Source organism: Silene latifolia, chromosome X (assembly GCF_048544455.1).
Source record: "Silene latifolia isolate original U9 population chromosome X, ASM4854445v1, whole genome shotgun sequence".
Taxonomy (NCBI): domain Eukaryota; kingdom Viridiplantae; phylum Streptophyta; class Magnoliopsida; order Caryophyllales; family Caryophyllaceae; genus Silene; species Silene latifolia.
Genome location: NC_133537.1, coordinates 88,870,390 through 88,893,069, shown reverse-complemented (window position 1 = coordinate 88,893,069; position 22,680 = coordinate 88,870,390). Strand labels below are relative to the sequence as shown.

Genomic DNA, 22,680 nt, shown 5'->3' with positions numbered 1-22,680 from the left:
TCCGTGTTCGACATGGAAAAGTATTTTGGATAATGAGTTGTATTTTGGATGATAGTGACTTGGTTTGCAACCCAAGTCACCCGTTTATCATTTATCCTTTTAATGTTCTAAAATTCATCTTTAAATGCTTGCGTTTTGAAACATAAGATCATTCACTTAAAGGTGATCTAATAGAAAATTATAATGACGGGTTTCATTATATGTCCACATGCTTAAGGCTTGTGTATGATCATTTATGAAGTGATTTTGAGTCTATGAACTCTCTTAAAGGTATGTCAATCACCAAGTACACACATGAAATCAATTAATATTAGTCTGTCTATGAGATAGTTCTCCTTATACTTCAACATCATTGATCAAGTGTCTCATATGCTATCTTTGAATATATAGTGTATTTATTCTAAAGATAGAGTGGGAGAAAAATGAGGACACAACACACAAGGCAAGATAAAATTGTGTACTTGTGTAAATGTAGATCTACACAAGAGAAAATGATTTGAATAAAGGTATATCTATTTACATAGTATACCAAATAGATGAGATCTATGGTCTCAAGTTAGTTCTATATAACTAATGAGACCAAGTGTAGTAATCATAAGAGTAAATTCTCAAAATAACTACACGAGGAGACCAAAAGAAGTTTTGGATAAAAATGACTAATGTAAAGTCTTAACAAGTTTTGACTAAGTTCTATATGATAAATTTTGACCAAATAGTTTCAATCATGAGTTTTACTTAAGAGCCTAAATGAATCGAAGTAACATACTAGTTATGATCAAGATTAAGTTGCAAAGATTGATATTCCGATATCTTCAATAGCCAACGTTTTAACCACGCAAATGTCATTACTTAACCTCGCTAGGAAATGGTTAATCCTCCTTTCGGAAGAGTATTCCGAAGGACGTATTCTAGATATTGTTTATATTTGAATAATGACATTACTACACATCATTATGACATGAGTGTGTTAGAGATTTAAAAATCTCTTTCCGTAAGGTTGAGATGAGACCACTTCAAAATAGGCTTTTTGAAAGGATATGATGGGAACATATATGGTTTTATCCTAATAACTTGGCAAAGCAATTTATGTTTATATCTTTGACAAATTTCGATTGAGAAGTCAATTTCGAAATATGTTGAATTGAGTGGGAGTTAGGAAATTCTCATGTGAAGACATGGAATTTAGTGGGAGCTATCATCCTTGAATGTATAAAACTCATTACTCATTAAAGAATGACGAGCTAATACCTTCTTTCATAAAGAAGCTTTTGAGTTTTCAATTCTGGATGAAAATGGACAATGATGAATCTAATTACATCATGGGATGTTGGATTAGTATTAAAGAGATACACATCGTATCAACATATACATAGGATATTCATATGAATGAAAATGGAATTACCATTAGCAGTCATGGTAGTTCATTGAACCTAAGAACGGTTGATCTCATGATTATCAATAACTAATGTTTCCGCCATTAGAATAATCATGTACATGTCCAAATTTTGAATCATATGCATAAGAGCATGATGATTGGTTGGTGAGCCATAATAGAAACGTCATGAATTCTCAAGTAGAATCCGATGAGCGATTTCGGTGTTTGACGGAATACTCGATTATGTGACAATAGGTTGCACATATATATGAAATCCGAACACAGGTAAGGATTTATGAGAATCCTAAAACTTTCGAGCTAGAAAGAGAAATGAGAAGCTTGGGAAAGATGCTTGGTTGAATAAGAAGTTATTCAAAAACAATCTTTCCTAGTAAAGCTAGGACTTGTGAGAAGTGCTAAGCTGAATAATCTTGTAAATTGTTACAAGATTCTACAAAACATATACCTAGTGCATTGTGTGTGGATGGAACACTTGATCAGTACAAGTTGTATTATTCATCGCAAATTCGTTCGTTATGAGATGAGCGATAAGAAAGTTCTTTCAAATTAAAGAACCAAAACCAAGGTCGAGAACCTTGATGTGCACTTGGTAAGATTCATGCTATGAGAGAAAACATGAATGTGAAGGAAAATGCAAGTGTAAGAAGTTTGAACACATGGACACATGGGATGTTAAACTTCTATTGCAATCAATAAGTGTTTACACTTATGATAAACATCACAAGGTTGCAATATGATATTGACTACCCAAGTGTGATGTCGACATTTGTCGTATGAGTTATTCTTCACTCACCCTGTACATTGTTATATCCAAACGGGTTGTAGAGACAATTGAACCCCGTTAAAGTGAACATGGATTAACATTGTTTTTGCCCATAGTTACTTATATGAGGTGACGTCTCGAAGTGACTAGAGTGTGAGGCGATTGATGGCAAGTTCAAGTGCCATACAACATGTGAGATGACTAGTCGATCACATAGGCAGATCAGAACATTTTGTCGGGCTAATGACCGCTTATAGAGTTCTGGCAAATTTATATAGCCTGGTCGTGGCGAGAGCTACTATAGTATTCGAATGAGTCGATTCTTTTGACTAAAGACTGTTCACCTAAGATGGCACAGTTTTCGATTAACTTTGATTTGTGTTACTACGACCTTCGTAAATGGGGTCAAATGGGCATATTTTGGGTTATGATGGCTGTGGCTAGTCGAAGGGAATGAGTGCGATATGAATTGTCCACCCCTAGTCTGGGTTATAACAATATCTCAGGGCCACTCGAGGAGTAATGAACTAGAAATGCGTGGCCACGCTCGGAAAGTATCTATGACAGATAAGTCCGGTCAATCGCTTATTCTCCGGATCGAGGAAACCACTCTCGATATGATCACTTGCAAGTACGACCTGAAAGACACCTTGCATTGAGTGGGAGATAGTAATAGGACAAGAGAATTGGTGACGCACACTTGTCGAGGACAAGTGGGAGATTGTTGGAATATGTGTCCTCCGACAATAATGCGATCACGATCATTGATCATGATGATCACATGTTTAAGTCTCATTAAAATGAATACAATTGGGAAGTAATATTGTTACTGTCAACCGGTCAACATATATCGGTAATGATTGGCTGACTAGAGTTTGACATTACCGTCGTGTGACGGTGGTGATCAGATTGACCCCTAGGTCATACCTAAAGGGCATACTCTTAATTGATTATTTAATTAATCGTATAATGTTACGAGTTAATTAAATTACTTGAAAATTGACGGACAATTTTGGAAGTAAAATTTACGTATCAAATTGAAATGTGATTAAATGAGATACGGTCTGAGTAATTGAATTGTATCATTACTCGGATGAAATAATTGTTTAATGTAACAATTAAATTGAATGAATTGTTATAAATACAATCAGTTGTGATTTATAAATTGGTAAAATTTTTGGCACAAGTAAATATGAAATTACTAAGTCAATTTTTGTATGTGACGTATTTTTATTAATACGTTGATTTTTAATATGTTAAAAATACATAACAAATATATGTGACATGTGACATGTAACATATAGACAATTGACAAAAATAATATGGAATCCATATTATAGAATGGGCCGAAAATTAGAAGGGTTTATACTAATTATATGTTGCTTGTAATTAGTGGAAAACACAATGATTAAAAGGAAACCTAGCCATGCAAGCCTATTGTTCCTTGTGAAGAACAATTTCTCCATGCATTGGCTCACCCTAAAGCTCCTCTTACACGGTTTTGGGGAAGCAAATGTGATCATTGTTTTTCTTTAATTTTGCCTAATAATATACTAAAGGTAGTGTATTATTTCCATTCTATTCACTCATCCAAAAACACAAGTTCTAGTGAGAAGAAAAAAACCTCTCTTCTTCTCTCTTAAAAACCGAAATTTATAAGAGTTTTATAAAAGTTTTTGGTTCAATTTTCTACTAAAATTAATATTATACTAGTATTGTAATATTAATTAGATTAAGTGTTAAGCCTTGGGTATAATACATAGGGAGAGATCTTACACTTAGATCTTTATTCTTCCATTGGAAAAGCTCAAGAACAAGAAGAGAAAGGTGATCTCTCTTGTGCCCTAATAGCCGAAATCTACTATGTAAGGACATGATTTCTCCTCTATTTATATTATTGTTTGCATGCATAAGATCCGTAATTAATTTTATGACAATTATTTAGACATATAAGAGTATGTTAACATGTATATGAATCTACTTTTCTTTCACTTATCTCTTAGTAGTTATCTTTATGTTTTATTTTTAATAAACATAATAAGTCTTCCAAATATATTTTTCTTGATGGATTTAATGGTCTACGTATTATAACCTTCTCAAAATATTTTTTCTTTAAGTAAATATAACTCATTGTGAGACACTCACTTTAATCATCTATACATTTCAAAATATCTCAATAAATATAATGAGAAGTATACTCAATTTAAAGCATTTTTCGCAATAAAGGTAATGATTTACATTTTCGAATTTTTGTCAAATTTTTTTATATAAATTTAAAATCAAATCAACGTAATTGTTATATGTAATTTCATAATACATTTATTAAACTCTAATTAATACTTTGCTTAGATTTATGTAGTATTTATTATGTTTATATTTAATGTTCAACTGTAACTAATATTTGTATTTAATGCTGGGTTGACACATGTCGCATCCACAACGTTTCAATCCTTTTATATATATATATATATAGAGAGAGAGAGAGAGAGAGAGAGGTCGGATCCGGTGAGGCCGTTAATTATGGCGAGGCGGCCGGCCTCACCAAATTCTTTCATTAAGCAGAGTTATGGACTGACTCCCTATTATTCATTGGGCTGAAAATTAGGGGTCATCCCTAATTTTATCATTTGGTTCAAATACTTTCTCTCTCTAAAATAAAACACAAAGCCCAATACACTTTATCTCTCTATCTCTCATTCAACGCAAATCCTTAAGCAACAAGTCACAGCGATTTCTCAATCAAACGCAAATCTGGTCTAAAAACTCATCAATTGCAGCGATTGTTCGTAGATTTCATCTAAACAACATACAACAACGTGATTTAAGCAATTTCAGAAGAAGATTTCGATTAATTTCGAGGTAATTTCATAATTTTGATCAAAATTGAGCTCGATTGTTTAAATTAATGTTTTGTGTTTCCGTTTTAATTTGTAAAATATTGTGATTGTAGTGGAATCTAAAGCTCGATTTTTTGTAATATAAGGCTCGATTTTGTATTTGAGATATTTGTGAGGTTTACTTTATGATCTTAGTTGATTTTTTGAATATGTATCTAATTTTGTGAATCTAAAACTTGGTTGATTGAATCTTAAAGATGACAATGTGAATCTTATAATAGTCACTTTGTCGCGTCGTAATGTATTTTTTTGTTGATGTGAATTTGATGCCTATATTTTTGTCGATGTGAATCTGAGACTTGATTGTGTGAAACTTAGACATGATTTTGTGAAACTTATAATAAGCACTCCGTCATGGTGAAAAGTTAATTATATGATGCATATATGTTGATTTCGTTGTAATCTAGGATTTGATTTATTGAACCTTATAACACTCTCTGTCGTGGTTACAAGTTTTATGTCGGTGTGAAACTGGGACTTGATTTTGTGAATATAGAAGCTGCTTGTGTGAATCTTATACATTATTTTGTGAAACTTATAATAGGGAACAAACTCGTGTGTTGAGCGAAAAAGCTTGAAAAAAGGATTATGACTGTACAAAGTAAACTGGCTTGGCCGAGAAACCGTATTCCATGGTTTTCTTGCTCTTTATCCTCAGGTAACTTGCTATGCACTCCTTGTCTCGGATATTTGGCAAATGCTTTCAGAGTGAAAAGAGGGAATTTGTGCTAGTTTTTCTTGTCATTTGCCTAGAACTTACAATGGTGACTAGTTTGAAATGTCACTGTTCTTGTGTATGACATCTTGAAATTGTTTTTTACGCGTAATTTTTAATTGAAAGCCAATGGCTATCATCCCCACCTCAAATACGAATGGTGAATAGAGCTAGAGATCGAGTCTTGAAAAAGTCTTCACCAGTGCACTGACTAAAGGACTTGTAACATTTGTGACCGTCTTTATCACTCTGTCACTATAGAGAACCATTCCCTATAATTTCTTAGGAAGACATGAATTTCTAGCTTTTCCAAACTCACCCTTTAAATCATTAGTGAGTCGGTTGGAATCTGTTGTTACAGTTTTATCTCAGTTTTTCTGTGGTGTCTCTCTGTGTGGAAATCATAACCTTATCGACAGATGAATGGCTATTATGATTTTATCATATTTTACAGTAAAGGTTGAAACTTTAGCTATAATTGATAGACTGATATTATACTAAGTGAAGTTATGGTACTGCTGTCATGAAGGTGCAGCTATGATTTTACTAGCAGCCTTCTTGTCTCGGAAATTGTCGTCAGCGTGCTGTGATTGAACTTCCAAATATTACCCGCCTTACATATACTCCATCTCTAAGGAATTCCTAGTTCTTTAAATGTGAATAGAGCTAGAGATCGATTCCTAAAAAAGTCTTCAATTGTCAATGGTTATTAAACTCCTGTTGAAAGATTTCAGTTACTTTCAACATTTAATATTTTGTGTGATTCTGGAATATTTATTTCCATTCCTCATATAGGTTTCAGAGTGTGATTAGACACGGTATCTGCAACTATATTCTCACCGTATTGTGCCTTGTGAGAGTGAACTAAGAGAGCATAGAGGAATTATTGTTTTCACCTTCGTCAGCAAAAGTATATATGCGCCGACATTAAATTTTCTCATCAAGAATTCATGTCAGGTTTACTCTTACACATGATTGTAGGTTCAAATCCGCTACCTTACTAGCTAGAGAGCATATGGTTCGGGTATTCACTTATCGCGCCTAAGAGACGCCATACAAATAATCAATAATTAATACTCTATTTGTTTTAGCAGGTTGTATGCATTTGTTCTTTGGTAAGACTTTATCTAAAATAACTAAAGCACTCAATCTGCTACTAATGCTGAAATTTTATCATATCTTTTTGAGGATTTGTTTGGTTTTTGAGGATCGGTTTTTGCAGGTTTTACCATTGATGACTCTAAGCACTCTGAAGTTATGGTTGAGGTGCAAGCAACGGACCAACGATTAATGATGGGTGGACGACGACTAAGTCAAGGCCCGTGTCCTTAGCCGTCTCCTACACTGTCTGCTCAGTTAATGTTTTAGTGTATAGATACCATAACTTCAATGTTCAAACAACAGTTTGTTAATCAACTAGATGCACTTGTCAAAGTAAAACAATTGGGTTTTAATGTAAGACAAAGATAGAAAAATTGACGAATGAAAATATGAATATGAGTAAGATTACTTATGAAATTTCTTGTTCTTATTTTGTGAATCATAGACCTTATTTTGTTAAACTTGAAAGTGATTTTTCGAAACTTGGACCTCTAAAATCGTTTACTTATGAAATTTATTTATTCTTATTTTGTGAATCATACACCTTAATTTGTGAAACTAGAAGATTATTTTGTGAAACATGGACCTTGATGTTTGAAATCGTTTACTTATGCAATTTATTTATTTCTTATTTTATGAATCATGCACTTTAATTTGTGAAACTAGAAGGTGATTTTGTGAAACTTGGAGCTAAATGTGTGAAATCGTTCTTATGAAATTTCATTTTCTTATTTTGTGAATCCTAAACCTTATTTTGTGAAACTTGAAGGTGATTTTGTGAAATTTGGACCTCTAAAATCGTTTACTTATGAAATTTATTTATTTCTTATTTTGTGAATCATACACCTTAATTTGTGAAACTAGAAGATTATTTCGTGACACATGGACCTCAATTTGTGAAATCGTTTACTTATGAAAATTTTAATTTCTTATTGTGTGAATCCCACACCTTAATTTGTGAAACTAGAAGGTAATTTTGTGAAACTTGGAGCTAAATGTGTGAAATCGTTCTTTTGAAATTTCTTTTTCTTATTTTGTGAATCCTAGACCTTATTTTATGAAACTTGAAGGTGATTTTGTGAAACTTGGACCTCTATAATCGTTTACTTTTGAAATTTATTTATTTCTTATTTTGTGAATCATACACCTTAATTTGTGAAACTTGGAGCTAAATGTGTGAAATCAATCTTATGAAATTTCTTTTTATAATTTGTGAATCTTACACCTAATTTGTGAAACTCAACCATTATACGGATTACATCGTAGTACCCATCAAACAATTAAGATAGATAAACCGTCTTACATATGTGATCACCTCAAACAATATACGAAGTACTTAGTAGTAGTCACAATCTCATGACTAATGTTTTTTGAGGTATTTCCCTCTCGAAGTCCAACCAGCTTACATTGCAAATCCGAGCATGAAAGTTTTATAGAAAATCAAACAAATATGAACATTTCATTCAGAAGCAAGTCTGCTCAGCCAAAACAGATATGCACATTAATACTAATCGGACTTGCCCGAACAAATCTCAACCTCAAATGCCAAGTTTCAACTTTCAATCATAACTAAAGATAATCACGCACTTAAACAAAGTAAAATCATTGTTTATTAAAATATAAAATTCAATCCCTCTTTAGTCTCTACTACTAGGGATTTTCGAAATGAATTCTAATCATTATGCTAAAGCAGTTACTGAGGATTCGGAGGATGGCTGTTGGCAGCAGAAACTCGGGAACCCCATTCCAGAAGATCTTTATTTGTGTCGTCTTTGTGCACAATCAAACTTTAGCAAGCAACACTATATTACCATATCTACCATAGTGGAGATACTACAGATGAAGTTCAAGAAAACCAGCAAGAATTAATAAGCAAGTCATTTCGAAAGCTGAATACATTGACAACAATAGGACTATGAATATTAATCTAGATATAGGCATAATATTTGAAAGTCAAACTCATAAACTTAAGGAACATAACATCTGGTATCCGCCATAGACAAGCTATAGACGTCACTCATTTTTCCATTATAAAGATGGCACGAGACAGAAAAAATATATCCATAAGTAGCCTGCTCAATCAACGGACTCGCCTATTGAACACCTCAAGATCCATCTCAGAAGGATCAGTTGCTTGCAGCACATAAAATATCATTGGACATGCCTGTCAACTAAATTGGTCTTCTAAAATCACAAATATGGACCAACACCTTTACTGAATTATCTTCATCCCAGAAAAATTTAAGAAAACACCTATACCACCGTGAACAAGTAACAATATACACTGGTTTGAGAAATATTCACCCAAGTTATGAACAAAAGCACTTGACGTGAGTTTTAAGATAAGTAATTATACCTTTATATTATTTTTCTTCCATTTAAGAAGTTGCAACATGATGAACTTTCGATATTGCGGCAAGTTCTGCAAAGAGAATAGCATATATTAATGAATTATACACATGCATGTCATCTAAGATATTTCATATTCACAACCTAATTTTGTGGAACATAAGGTTTGATTTTCGTATGAAAGTGAGGAGAGCTCGAAACAAGGTGCTACGAATTAAGGATGTGAATGATAGGGCAAGAGGGGATCAAATTATGCGGTTATGCCAAAGAGACATCATTAAGTTAGTTTCACAAATATCGCCATTTTGTTTCACAAGATGACCTCCTAGATTCACAAAAGAAGTTCTAGGATTCACAAAAACAAGAAGACAAATTATTAATATAGAGTACTAGCATTTAGTCAAAGGATCACAATTTAGTTTCACAATATCGCAATCTAGTTGCACAATATAAGGTCTAAGCTTCACTTTTAAGAAAGACAGCCCTAAAGGGGCCTAGTGAAATTAGAGGGGCCGAATGAACTCTTTTTTTTGGGACGGGATTTAAACTAGGGGCCCGGTATCCTAAAACGTGACGGGAAAGGGTTTAGGGTTGAATTTACGATTAAATATTATAGAATCGCTTCAGAAAAGTCTTTTTCGAGAATGATGTAACTAAAGCATGATCTTTTTTTTTGTTTTACACACTTTTAGCAAACCTAAACATTTGAATTGAAGCCACAATCCCACATGTGTTGACATTCAAGTCATACTAACCGACTCGATTACGACCCAATTTGCAACTAACTTGGCTATAATTGCCTATATATTGCCTACATATTACGACCCAATTTTCAATTAAGGTGACTAAATACAAACTAATTTGTTAACAAGCAAATAAAGACAAGAACAACATATTTGAAAAGCACTAACGTCTGACACTCTTTCACCAATAACCGAGTTCTCCAATTACTTCCTGTAAAACTCCTTCAAAAAAACATTTATCAATAAAACAGGCAGAAAAGGGCTTATCAATTCAAATACCGACTCACATGCTAAGCAAAGAGGATAAAGCCTGGAATGGGTCAGGCAGTTGTACATTAAGGCGGCTATCATTCAGCTTTCTGTAAAGCATAACTTTCTAATGATTCAGCAACAAACCAAGAAAAGGTGGCAGTGTGGCACTTTAAAGAGAAAACATACACCAAATGACAGAAGATGAAAGCTTACAATGTGAGATTGATGCTATCAAGGATATTTCCAGTTAAAATGTCATTTAAAAGCAAACTGATCATAAACACTCAATGACTTTAAACTTTGGACATCCAGGAAAACAGATGTTTCTACAATTCTACCTCACATTATGTCATTTATGCAATATTTATGTGTAACTTATAAGAAGTTCAATGAAACTTGTAAATTTGATGGAAGGCTCTCACTAAAATGGGCTTAAATCACTTTACAAAAATGGTTAATACAATATGGCCAACTCATGTAAGGGCACATTCTCCTTCGGAGTACACAAATTATCTTCAAAAGACATTGGCATTAAGGCACAATGTATAGGACATAGCTAACACATTTAGGCTTCAGAAATTTATGTGGATTCTAGTATTTGCAGCTAAAGCATGTTAAATAGTCACAAACTTGGTAGTTAGAAAAGAAGAGAGGTCAAAGTAAGATCTATTATATCAAACATGAAGTACAAAAAAAACATCCTTGCAACTCATGCTTGAATTAAACTCGGTAAAATCATTCAAATCTTTAACATGCTTTAGCTGCAAATAGTTTAACCCGATCTGGAGAGAACGATTAGAACCTGCATTAAAACAAATTAATAAGTAATAAATTTATAGTGATAATGGCGAGAACAAGGCATCTCGGAGAAGACGGAATGAAAGTACAGATGAATTGAAATGAAAACTATTGAATCAACTGAAATCGGTCATACTAACAGTGAACAGTAAGAATGAAACTTCAATTGCGAGCATAATCGAGCAGAAAAGGAACGCATAGAAATCAATCGAAGTCGAGTGATTAAACTAATTAAGTAAGTTTATAACTAAAAATTTAACTAAATAAGCAACAAAATCAAAATCTATAAAGAAATGAAGAGGAACATACGAAGAAGAGGAGAAATCGACTTCAATAGGTTGTATGTGTTGCTACTATGCTCGAGTATGCTCATACAACGATCAAAACCAGCAGAAGAACAACAATAATTTAACGAATTAAATAAGTCGATTGAAAATTAGGATGAAAAATAAGGAATGAAAGTAAGATGAATCGAAATTTAAATTAGTATTCGAAAATACCTAATTTGCGTATGATAATGGAAGTAGAAAAACTCACTGATAATGGCGGTCGAAAGCTCAATGAAAATGGCGGTCGAAAAGCTCGGTAATGGCAAAGACGTAGCTGGTTCAGTAGCTGAGCTGAAGAACAAGTTGAAGATAGGGGAAAGAGGACGAGTAAATGAAGAGTTATTGAGGGGAAATGTTGAGGTGGTTGGAGTTATATAACGGGACACGTGGCATCATCTGGTGAGTCTATAATTTATAGATCCGACGGTTTAGAATGAGTCCAGCCGCCTCACCCTAAGAAAGATGCCTGACATGATTCAATTTCTATATATATATATATATATATATATATATATATATATATTTATTATTAATTTTTATTATTTATATATTACTCATAAGAAATTACCCCTTGCCTGACTTACATATTACACGGCCAACACAGTCAATCCCCACTCATTTTATATTTTATTATTTATTCCAGTCTCAAAATCAAATCTCATAATTTAATAAATATAATTTATAAACACATTTCACATTTTCACCATTGCCTAACTATTGACCAAGCCTTAAAATACGGGGTATTACGGTCTTCGCTCATTAAAAAGAACAGCGTCCCGAAGTTCACCCACACTTAAAGGTACTCTACGTAAAACAACACTTACAGGCTATCAATATACTTACTACCAACTACACATTACACGATAAAAGACAACAACTAAAAGGTAGTATTACAGTCTATCCCCCTTAAAGGAACTTCGTCCTCGAAGTTCGAGACACTCATACAAGAAACTACTTCAAATAAGACAGATAAAGACAAATATAGGTATCTAAAACTAAGAACATTAAGACAACAATTATAACTCAACAAAGACTTCTCTATTATCAAAATGTTAAAATGCCACAACTATCGAGATTTTACAATCTTACCTCCCTTAAAATGATGGTTACGTCCCCGTAACCGTGGTCACTAATGAAGAAACTACACCATATTATTTCAATACTGATAAAATCAAAATATCCGAGCTTAAAAACTATAATAGAACTTAACACAATCGTTCATTTAACACAATTGGTAAAAACAAATTACTTGTATTAACATAAATCACAACACACTTTATAAACTAAATTTGTACTTAAATTCCCCGTTATACGTACAAAACTAAATTTTGCAATTGGTATGTTAACTTATTAATACAGCTACATACATCCATAACAACAAATCATGATTCAGCTTCTAATTAACTTTGAGAAAGATAAACACATCACGTGAAACAAGAATAACAGTATTAGTTGCATATCCTATTGATGCGACGGGTCGTTGTCGGCCATCAAACACATTTATATCCAACTACTAGCATAGAAAGCAAGTCGGAGTCGAACCCAAAGGACGGGGATACTCAAATTGTTCAATCTAATTGTAGTTTCACTAGGTTTGTCACAATTGGTTTGAGTTGATGATTCTAAACTAATGAAATCAATATAAAGGAACGAAAGGTAAAATAAGCAATAAAAACAAGGATGTAAACAAACACTAAAGGACACTAGGATATCATGGGATCATAGGGGAATTATGGTGAAATAGCATAAATGAGTTATATAGATGCAAGCAATTATTATTATTGGAATCGAATTAGTTTATATCTTACAATTCCTAGGGAAACTTAGGTCTCAGAGCCGAGTCGGTCAAGACTTTACAACTCCTACAAGTCGACTTGGTTTTCCCTATTCATGGTGAGATAACATAAATGAGTCCTAGGAAGGTTTGGATCCTGGAGCCGAGTCGGTCACGACTTTACAACACCTACAATCGACTTAGTTCTTCCTATTCAACTATATGCAAGGTCTAACAAGCCTCGAGTTGGTTTATGTCTTACAAGTTTTGTTGAAAGGATAAGAGAATCATGATAGGTTGGCAATGAAACAATTCATCAAACATAACATGTGCATATAAGTTGAAAGTCCAATAAGCAAGCATTCATATGAACTCATTAAGCATAAATCTACCCAATGATTAACTCCCCTAATCCCCTACTAATCTTAGCTAGAAGACTACTCACTACACATCATGATTATTATGCTAGGAATGGTGTCAAATATCACAACACAAGTGAACATGATGTTTAAGCAAGATCATAAACAAGAGATTAACAATTAAATAAAAAGGGATTAGGAATGCTACCAACTTGGGGAGTAAAAATGAACATAAATAAAGAAGAATCCTTGAATAAAGATGAAGACTTGTCACTTGATCTTCAAATACATACCCAAGAGATCCAAATGTAAACAACTTGAATTGAACAAAGGAAATGGAGGAACAATAGAAGAAACCCTTTGATTAATTGTGAAGAGTTGTCAATTCCCATATACAAACCCAAGAATTCTTCAAGTACAAAGCTAAATCTATGATTGTTTAAGAAATAATTGAGGAAAGATTAAATTGCAATTTGTGGAGTGATTAAAGACTAATGTATTCTAATCTACTCCTAATGAGAGCTTAATCAAAACTAAGAAGGCTTAATCTCCTCTAAATACAAGAGAGGTATATATAGTAAGTAAGCTTTAGGGTTAATTATGGGCTTAAATGAAAGTTAGGCCCACCAAACACGACTAACTCCTTGCAAGTCCCCTGAGCAGGTCGGGTGTCCTGGAGCTGTGAAGATATAATCCTGGAGCTTAGGTTGGGCGTCCTCTGCTCGGGTCGGGCATCCTGGGTATTAGGTCGGGCGACCTCTGCTCAGGTCGGGCGTCTTGGGTCTCAGCTTGTCTATTTGAGCTTGGACTGTAAAACGGACGTTATTTTCTCATTCGGACTCCTATTGGAGTGATTCAAAAGCCTAAACCACTTGATTTTTCGACGTCGTTTCATCAATCATAGTTTCAGAGCCAAATAAGCAACTCTTGGTTTGGCTCCCAGCAATTTCCCCTTGTAATGGCTCCCTTCTCGTCATTCTTGCCCAACAACTTGTGGGGATTGATTCTTGGGTCGTAGGGATTGTCCTTTACTGCCCTAAAACTTGCTTTATTATGCTACGGGCTTTATCTTTGGTCTCTTCTTCGATGCTTGGTCATTGGATGCAATCAATTTAGCTCCGTTTTACTCCGTTTAGGCAAGTGTCGGACTATATTTTTCGGTTACTTGTCGTTAGGAGCACCTAGACCAAAACAATACTTATAACTTCACAAACTACACTACTATTAGTAAAGAGGTAAGTAAAGGTCGGATCCCAATGGCCGGGTATTGATGTATGATTTTCGATTGTAAGTAGTGGTGTCTAAGGGTGTCACAATTTGGGTTGAGATAAGAAGATCACTAAACTAAATAACAATGTAAATAAACAAGCAAGATGATTAAGATGAGATGTAAACAATTGATTAAAATCACTAGGATGTCATGGGTTCATAGGGGATTCATGGGAATTGATCATATAAACATATTCTCAAATTATAAGCAAGCAATTATTGTTGTGATAGGATCGAGTTGGTTTATATCTTACAATCCTCGGAAGGTTTGGGTCCCGGAGCCGAATCGATTAGATTGTACAACACCTACAAGTCGACTTAATCCTCCCTACTAAACTATATGCATGGTCTAATGAGACTCGAGTTGGTTTATGTCTTACAAGTCTCATTGAAAAGATAAGTGATGGGTAAAAAATGCAAGAATTCATAGGCTCGCATTTCATCAAACATAACATGTGCATAAGTTGAGATCACAACAAGCAAGCAAATAAATTATGTGAACATATTAGATTAAGCATGAATCATCCCCCATGTTGGTTTCCACTAATTCCCCATTAACCCTAGCGAAGGAAACTACTCACTCATTATCAAGTTTAACATGCTAACAAGGTTGTCAATCTGATGTGACCATAATTAGCGCATATTTAGCCCCCGAATTAGCCTTGTTCCCATGCTTTTTAGTGCATATTTGGGTCATTTCTTATCTTTAGTTCTTTGTTTTGCATATTCTTTGAGATTTTGATCCCTTGGTAGGAAAGGAGTAAGAATCTTGCATTTTCATGGCAAAACGAGACTAAATTGATCGAATTCAATGACCAGGCATCAAGGAGAGACAAGATTAGAAGGCCTTTGTACATATTATAGTAGAAGAGCAATGTTGAGAAAGGATCCTTGAGTCCCCAAGGAAATCCCCAAGGAACTTATGAAGAAAAGGGAAGAAAAGAAGAAGTTGTGTTACTGAGTGACAATCCGAGCGGATTGTCACCAATCCGTCCGTCCCTTGCTTGCACAATCCGTGCGGCTTTGCTCTAATCCGCTCGGATTCCACCTCCACAATCCGACCGGATTCCCTTGAATCCGCTCGGATTCCAACGCCATTCCGCCCGTCCCGACCTTATTCCGCCCGGATTCCAAAGACAAAGACGATTTCCTCTTCTCCAAGCTACAAAGAAAGAAGCCCTTCTCTCGAAAAATACCGGGTCCTCCTTGCTCAATCTAAAAAGTGTAATTACTAGTTTAGCCCTTAGTTAACCCTAATGCATCCTCCCTAATTTCCACTATAAATACCCCATTAGTCTAATTAGAGGAGCATGTTCTTCTTATCAATAATTAGAGTAGTTAATATCAATCAAATCTCTCTTTAGTTTTGTAATCAACAATTAATCAAGTTCTAATACAAGTTTTATTTCCTTAATCTCTCTTTTGTTCATCCTTTATTTTGGGTAATTGAAGATTATTTGGGTTATTATTGGGAGATTGACAACCTCTCAATCAAGCATTCAAGTACTTCTTTTATCTTTGCTTTATTATTGGAATCATTAGTAGGTATAATTCTCTTAATCCCTTTTTAATTATTGTTAATTACTTTCATTTATTCATCATGTTTCATATTGTTGGTATGATTGACAACCTTGCTAGCATGATCAACATGATAATGAGTGAGTAGTCTCTTAGCTAGGGTTAAATGGGTGATTAGGGGAAACCAACATGGGGAATGATTCATGCTTAAATTAATATGCTTTCATGTTTTATTTGCTTGCTTGTTTTGATCTCAACTCATGCACATGTTATATTTGATGAAATGCTAAGCCTATGAATCCTTGCATTTACCATCATCTTCATTCTTTTCAATGAGACTTGTAAGACATAACCCAACTCGAGTCTCATTAGACTATGCATGTTGTTGAGTAGGGAATTAGATTAAGTCGACTTGTAGGTGTTGTACAATCTAATCGATTCGGCTCCGGGACCCAAACTTTCCTAGGATTGTAAGATATAACCCAACTCAATCCATCACAACAATAATTGCTTGCTTATAATTTGAGAACATGTTTGTATGATCATGTCCCATGATTCCCCTATGATCCCATGACACCCTAGTGCTTTTAATCATTTGTTTACACCCCTTTTTAATTCATCTTGCTAGTTTATTTTCATTGCTATTTTAGTTTAGTGACCTTCTACATCAACCCAGTTTGTGACACCCCTAAGACACCACTAGTTTCAATAGAAATCTCATTTCAACTCCCGTCCCTTGGGATCCGACCTTTACTTGCCTCTTTACTAATTGTAGAGTTGTTTGTGAAGTTATAAATTGTGTTTTGATTCGACCGTGACCCAACGACCACATCTTTAATTGTGAACACGAAACGGGATCGCATCAAAAATGGCGCCGTTGCCGGGGACGGTGTTTGTTTGATTTAGATTTCTTTTTTATTGTTATTAGTTGTGTCTTTCTTCGCCTTGGGGAAGTAAAACTCCTCAAGGTTTGTTCTAATTGTTTTCGAGTTGTTTGATATTTTGCATGTCTAGAAGGTTACAAGGTGACTTGTTACCTTTTGACCGTGAAATCGAAAGAACCTTGACGAACAATAGGAGACTTGTTAGGAGGAATTTAAGAGGTATTAGTGAAGTTGTTCAACCCACTAGTGAGTTCGTCAATCCTTTCGCAATAGAAGGAGAAGAGAACCCATTCCACAATACCCCACAAAATCCACCTACAATGCCTAAATTCTCGTCACACTCCGTACCCACCGAGGAGAATCTACCAAATGGTACTCCTACACCGCAACATCTAACCGGAAATTTTATTGCCAAGTCCGCCTTCATCCAATTAGTGGAGAGGAGCCAATTTGGGGGGATGCCTAGTGAAGACCCTCATTCTCATATGGAAACCTTTTGCGACTATTGTGATGAAATCTCTCAAACGGGCGTGACTCAAGACAAAATTAGATGGGTCTTATTTCCTTTTTCCTTAATCGGCACCGCGAAGCAATGGTTGAAGGGCCTTGATAAGGCCACCCTCGGAATAGATTCTTGGAAGAAGTTGGCTCTAGTTTTCTACAAAAAATTCTACCCACCGGAAAAGACTAACATGCTAAGAGCTCAAATTACGGGTTTTAAGCAAAGGGATGAAGAGTCTTTGTATGAAGCTTGGGAGCGGTTCAAGGGAATTTGTCGCTCATGTCCTCACCATGGACTTAGCGAATGGTTTTTGGTACAACAATTTTGGAATGGTTTATATGAAGATTCTAGCAACATTCTCAATATGGGATCAAATGGAATGTTCACCGAAGTTGATGACAATAAAACATGGAACAAGATTGAGGAAATGGCGGTCCATAACTCACAATATAGTAGACCTCGCAAGGCTACTAGAGGAGGAAAGCATGAAGTGGACTCCGTTACTCAAATGGGTGCTCAACTTAGTGCTCACATTGACACAAGCAACTTGAAGTTTGAACAAGCTATGGCTAGACTTGAGGAAAACTCAAAATCATCAAAGCATCATGTTAATGCCATGACGGCATCCTCATCAATCCCAAGTGGGATATGTGAGAATTGTGGAATTTTGGGACATGACCAAGGTGAATGTAGAGGAACAAATGAACAAGTGAATGCTTTCCAAGCATATAAGAGTGGTACCCCTTATTCCAATTTTTACAATGAAAACACCAAATTCCATCCAAATCTCTCATACAAAAGCTAAAATGTTCAAAACCCTCAAACAACATACACTCCACCACCCATGAGAAACCAAAATCAAAGACCCTTTTACAATCAAAACCAAGGTTACCAAAATCAAAATCCATACAATCACCAAAATGACCAAGGTTTTGATGTCCAAAAAGCGGTCCTCCAAATGCAAAAGAATCAACAAGAGTTTTTCACTCAAATGCAAAAAGATAGCCAAGCAAAGGAAATCACCATCAACAACATTCTAGCTCATACCAAGATGTTGGAAACACAATTGACTCAACTAGCATCTTCAAGCTCACAAAGACAAAAGGGGCAATTACCACCTCAAAGTAATCCCCCTAGACATGAAACGGTTAGTGCCATTCACTTGAGAAGTGGTACAAGGTATGAAGCACCGAAGAAGCAAGTTGAGGATGAAGTTGTGGAAGCTAGTGAAAAGGAAGAAATTGTGCAAAGCTCCAAAGATGGAGAATCATCAAAAGAAGAAAGTTCAAAGAAAAATGAAGACAAGGTCAAGGAGAAGGAGCCCATTGTGATTAGACTCCCTTTTCCAAGTCGTCAAGCCAAACCCAAATTTGATGATCAACTTGGAAAGTTCATTGAAATTGTGAAGAATTTGGAAGTCTCAATTCCTTTCACGGAATTAATCAATCACGTGCCGGCCTATGCGAAATACATGAAAGATATCCTCACAAAGAAGAAGTCGATCCGGAAGCTTGAGACTATCGCCTTCACTAAGGTGAGTAGTGCAATACTTCAAGGGAGTTCACCTCCAAAGTTAAAGGATCCGGGAAGCTTCTCAATACCGTGTACTATTGGCGACACGACGATCAACAAAGCCTTATGTGATCTAGGGGCTAGTGTGAGTGTCATGCCGTACTCGGTGAGTAAATTGTTGGGGATGGGAGAGCTTAAATGCACCAACATCACACTCCAAATGGCCGATAGATCGACGAAGACACCATTAGGGATATGAGAAGATGTCTCCGTGCGAATTGGGAAGTTTTTCATCCCGGTGGACTTTGTCATTGTTGATATGGAGGAAGATTCCAACATTCCAATCATTCTAGGAAGACCTTTCCTACACACCGCGGGTGCGGTGATTGATGTGAAACATGGTGAGCTCACTTTAGAAGTGGGAGATGAAAGCATAACTTTTAATCTTGACAAGACTATGAGAGCTCCTCGTTTGCATGAACCATGTTTCATGATTGATCATTATAGCCGAAAGGATGAGAGGAAGAAATCGGAACTCCAATGGAAGAAGAAAATTGAAGATGCTCCATTCAAAGAGCAAGTGAATTATGACAAGGAGAGCTTGCAAAGCTCATCAAAATCAATCAAGGAAGAAGAGGATGGCCTCATTGGCCAAGAGAAGAAATTGGGAGAGTTGTCTCCATCTAAGCAAGAGATTTTCAATGATCAACTTAATGAAGTTTGTGGTCTTTGGGACAACGAATTTGAAGGGATTTTTAATCCCTACATTGGTAATGCCATCGATCAAGACCGACAACAAGGGCCAAGGTCTATTGAAGACCTCTACCATGATAATGAACAAGCTTTTGATTACTTCTTCAAGGTGTTGAGCAACATCAACAACACCTTGGACATGCCCCCTTGACATCTCATCAAGAATGAGAGTTTGGTGGAGTCCTCCCTAAACCACCACTTGTAAATATTTCTAACTCCCTAACTTACATTTCAAATTCTTGCATTGCGTTTTTTTTTTTTTTTTGTCATCTTTGGATTTTTATTTACTTTGATCAAGATAATTGTCATGCTTGAGAGAAGTGAGGGAGGGACTAACAATTTCAATTGATGTGTAGTGCTTTTAGCTTAGTGTGGGGATGACAATTGCCTAGGCTATCCATGCCTAGTAGTGCCCCCACAATGACGAACACAAGACTTGAAGAAAGAATAGAAGAATGGTAAGGGAAATGCATTGTGCACGGTTGGAACTGAATCCGAGTACACAGGGGAAGAATCCGAGCGGATTCCACAGAATCCGCCCGTCTTCAGTAATCCGAGCGTACTGCAGAAAAGACGCCCGTCCTGAACTGAGCTGAATTTTGAAAATTTCTTGATCGTGATCGAATCCGGCGTCCCGAGCGGAATCCGCCCGTCTTGAAGAATCCGCCCGTCTTGAAAGAAAGACGTCCGTCTTTGCAGCTGAGGAAAACATGAAAAATCTCCTGGACTGAAATCCGTCCGTCTTCAGCCAAATCCGCCCGTCCCGTGTCAAGGAAATCCGAGCGTCTTCCACCGAATCCGCCCGTCTTTAGGCGAGTTTTCTAAAACCCAGAAAGAGCAGAATCCACACGGATTGGGCAGAATCCGCACGGATTGCCCCTGCAGATTCGAAAATTTCGGTCTTTTTTTTAAAACCCCTCCCACTTTCATTCATTCATTCATTCATTCATAAACACTACCCACAACATCAAAACCCTCATCCTCTCCATCACAAAAACAAAAACCCTCAACAACATTCACCAAAAACAAATCAAACCATCCTTCCAACAACAAATCAATCACTCCTTCTTCAATAAAAATCAAAACCAAGCACAAAATCTTCAACCTTTGAGTCGATTTTTGATTTCATAAAGGCAAAGCCTTTCACCTTTAAATCGATTTGGGTACACTACAAATTGAAGATTTTTCATTCTTTTCTTGGTTAAATCATCAATGGTAAGGACTAAGGGAGAAACAAAGGCGACAAAGGCACCAAAGGCTAAGGCACTCTCACAAAGGCAAAAGGCTCTTCAAACAAAGAAAGCATTGGCTATGGTGGTAGCAATACCAAACTTGGAAGTGCAACAACAACAACCTTCTATGGGAGCAACAACACCTTCTACTCCGGAAATCGATCAACTTTTGCATTATCCGGAGGTAACTTTTATTTCCGAAACCCATAGAAATACCTTTGCCAAGTTTGCTATGAAGTCATTACAATCCACCAAATTTATATGTGAAGATACCTTAGAAAAATTGGGTGTTCTTGAGCAAACTAGAGCCTTTTTCAATGCCATGGGGTTGAAGAAATTGTTTGAAACAAAGGAGTTGACATACCCCTCCCTTACCTTGGAATTTTTGAGTTCTTTGAAAGTCACCAAAGTTGAGAATAGGGAGAATCTCGAGTTTCGTCTAGCTAATGTTAGTAGACGCATTACCTTTAGGGAATTGAGTGAAATTTTGGGTCTTAGTGATGAACCGCGTTATTTTAAGAATTATGGAAAGTATGACCCCGAACCTCTTTGGGAGGCAATTTCCGGGAGGAAATTTGAGGACTTTCATGCGAGTCGTGCTCTTTTGGTCCACCATCCGGGCATAAGAGTATGGCACAAGGTCGTGGGAAACACCATAATTGCAAGGAAAGATACCAACCATTTCACCAAACTTGATTTTATTCTCCTTGAATCGGCTTTGAACATTGGAAGAGTACACACCAAGCCTTACAATTCTTTGAGGCTCTTGGTAGATAGATGGCTCAACATTGATTGTGGGAAGAAGGGCACTACCGTTATTGTCAATGGCGGCCTAGTCACTATCCTAGCTAAGCACTTTGATCCTAACTTCAATAAGGATAACAAGTACAAAGCAAAGGAGGGTGGTCATCTTGTTGATTTGCATACTATGATACACAAGTTCAAGTGGGTTGCCCATAACCCCCTTGACACTAAGTATGGATGGCTCACTAGTGAAGCTAGATCGTTCACCTTGCCTTCAAAGATTTGTCGTCTAAGCGTCCACCGGACCAATTATCTACTTCCCCTTTCTAAAGAGGTCGAGTATATTATTCAACAACAAAAGGGTTATCTTGAAATGCCCTCCTCTTCCATTGTCATACCACCTTACCCCTTTGAGTATGAAGAGTTCAAGCCGGAAGGAGTTGAAGCTAGAAAAGATTATGTGACTCTTCTCATGCAAGCAATGCACAAGCAAGCCTTTGAAGATCGGAAAAATGCTTACTTGGCTCAATATCAACCCCTCCTACACTTAGCTAGGCAAGGACTACTTGATCCATCTTGTCCTTTGCCTAGTTGGGCGGATAGAGAAGTCCTATTTCCGGGTGCATCTAGGGTCGTTTTGGGTGACAATGAGGTTGTTGGTAATGATGAAGAAGTTGATGATAACATTGATGAAGAAGCAAGTGAAGAAGGAGAAAAGGATGGTGAAGATGATGATGAGCAAGATGAGGAAGAAAGTGAAGAAGCAAATGACAAGGGAAGTGGCAATGTG

At 36.0% G+C, this 22,680-nt stretch overlaps 1 non-coding gene across 1 annotated transcript; it reads right to left on the bottom strand.

The window, feature by feature from the left end:
• Positions 1 to 17,839: 17,839 nt before the first annotated feature.
• On the bottom strand, positions 17,840 to 17,946 carry LOC141624086 (small nucleolar RNA R71). The gene has a single exon (XR_012533896.1). It is a non-coding gene; the product is annotated as a small nucleolar RNA R71 (small nucleolar RNA).
• Positions 17,947 to 22,680: the final 4,734 nt, after the last annotated feature.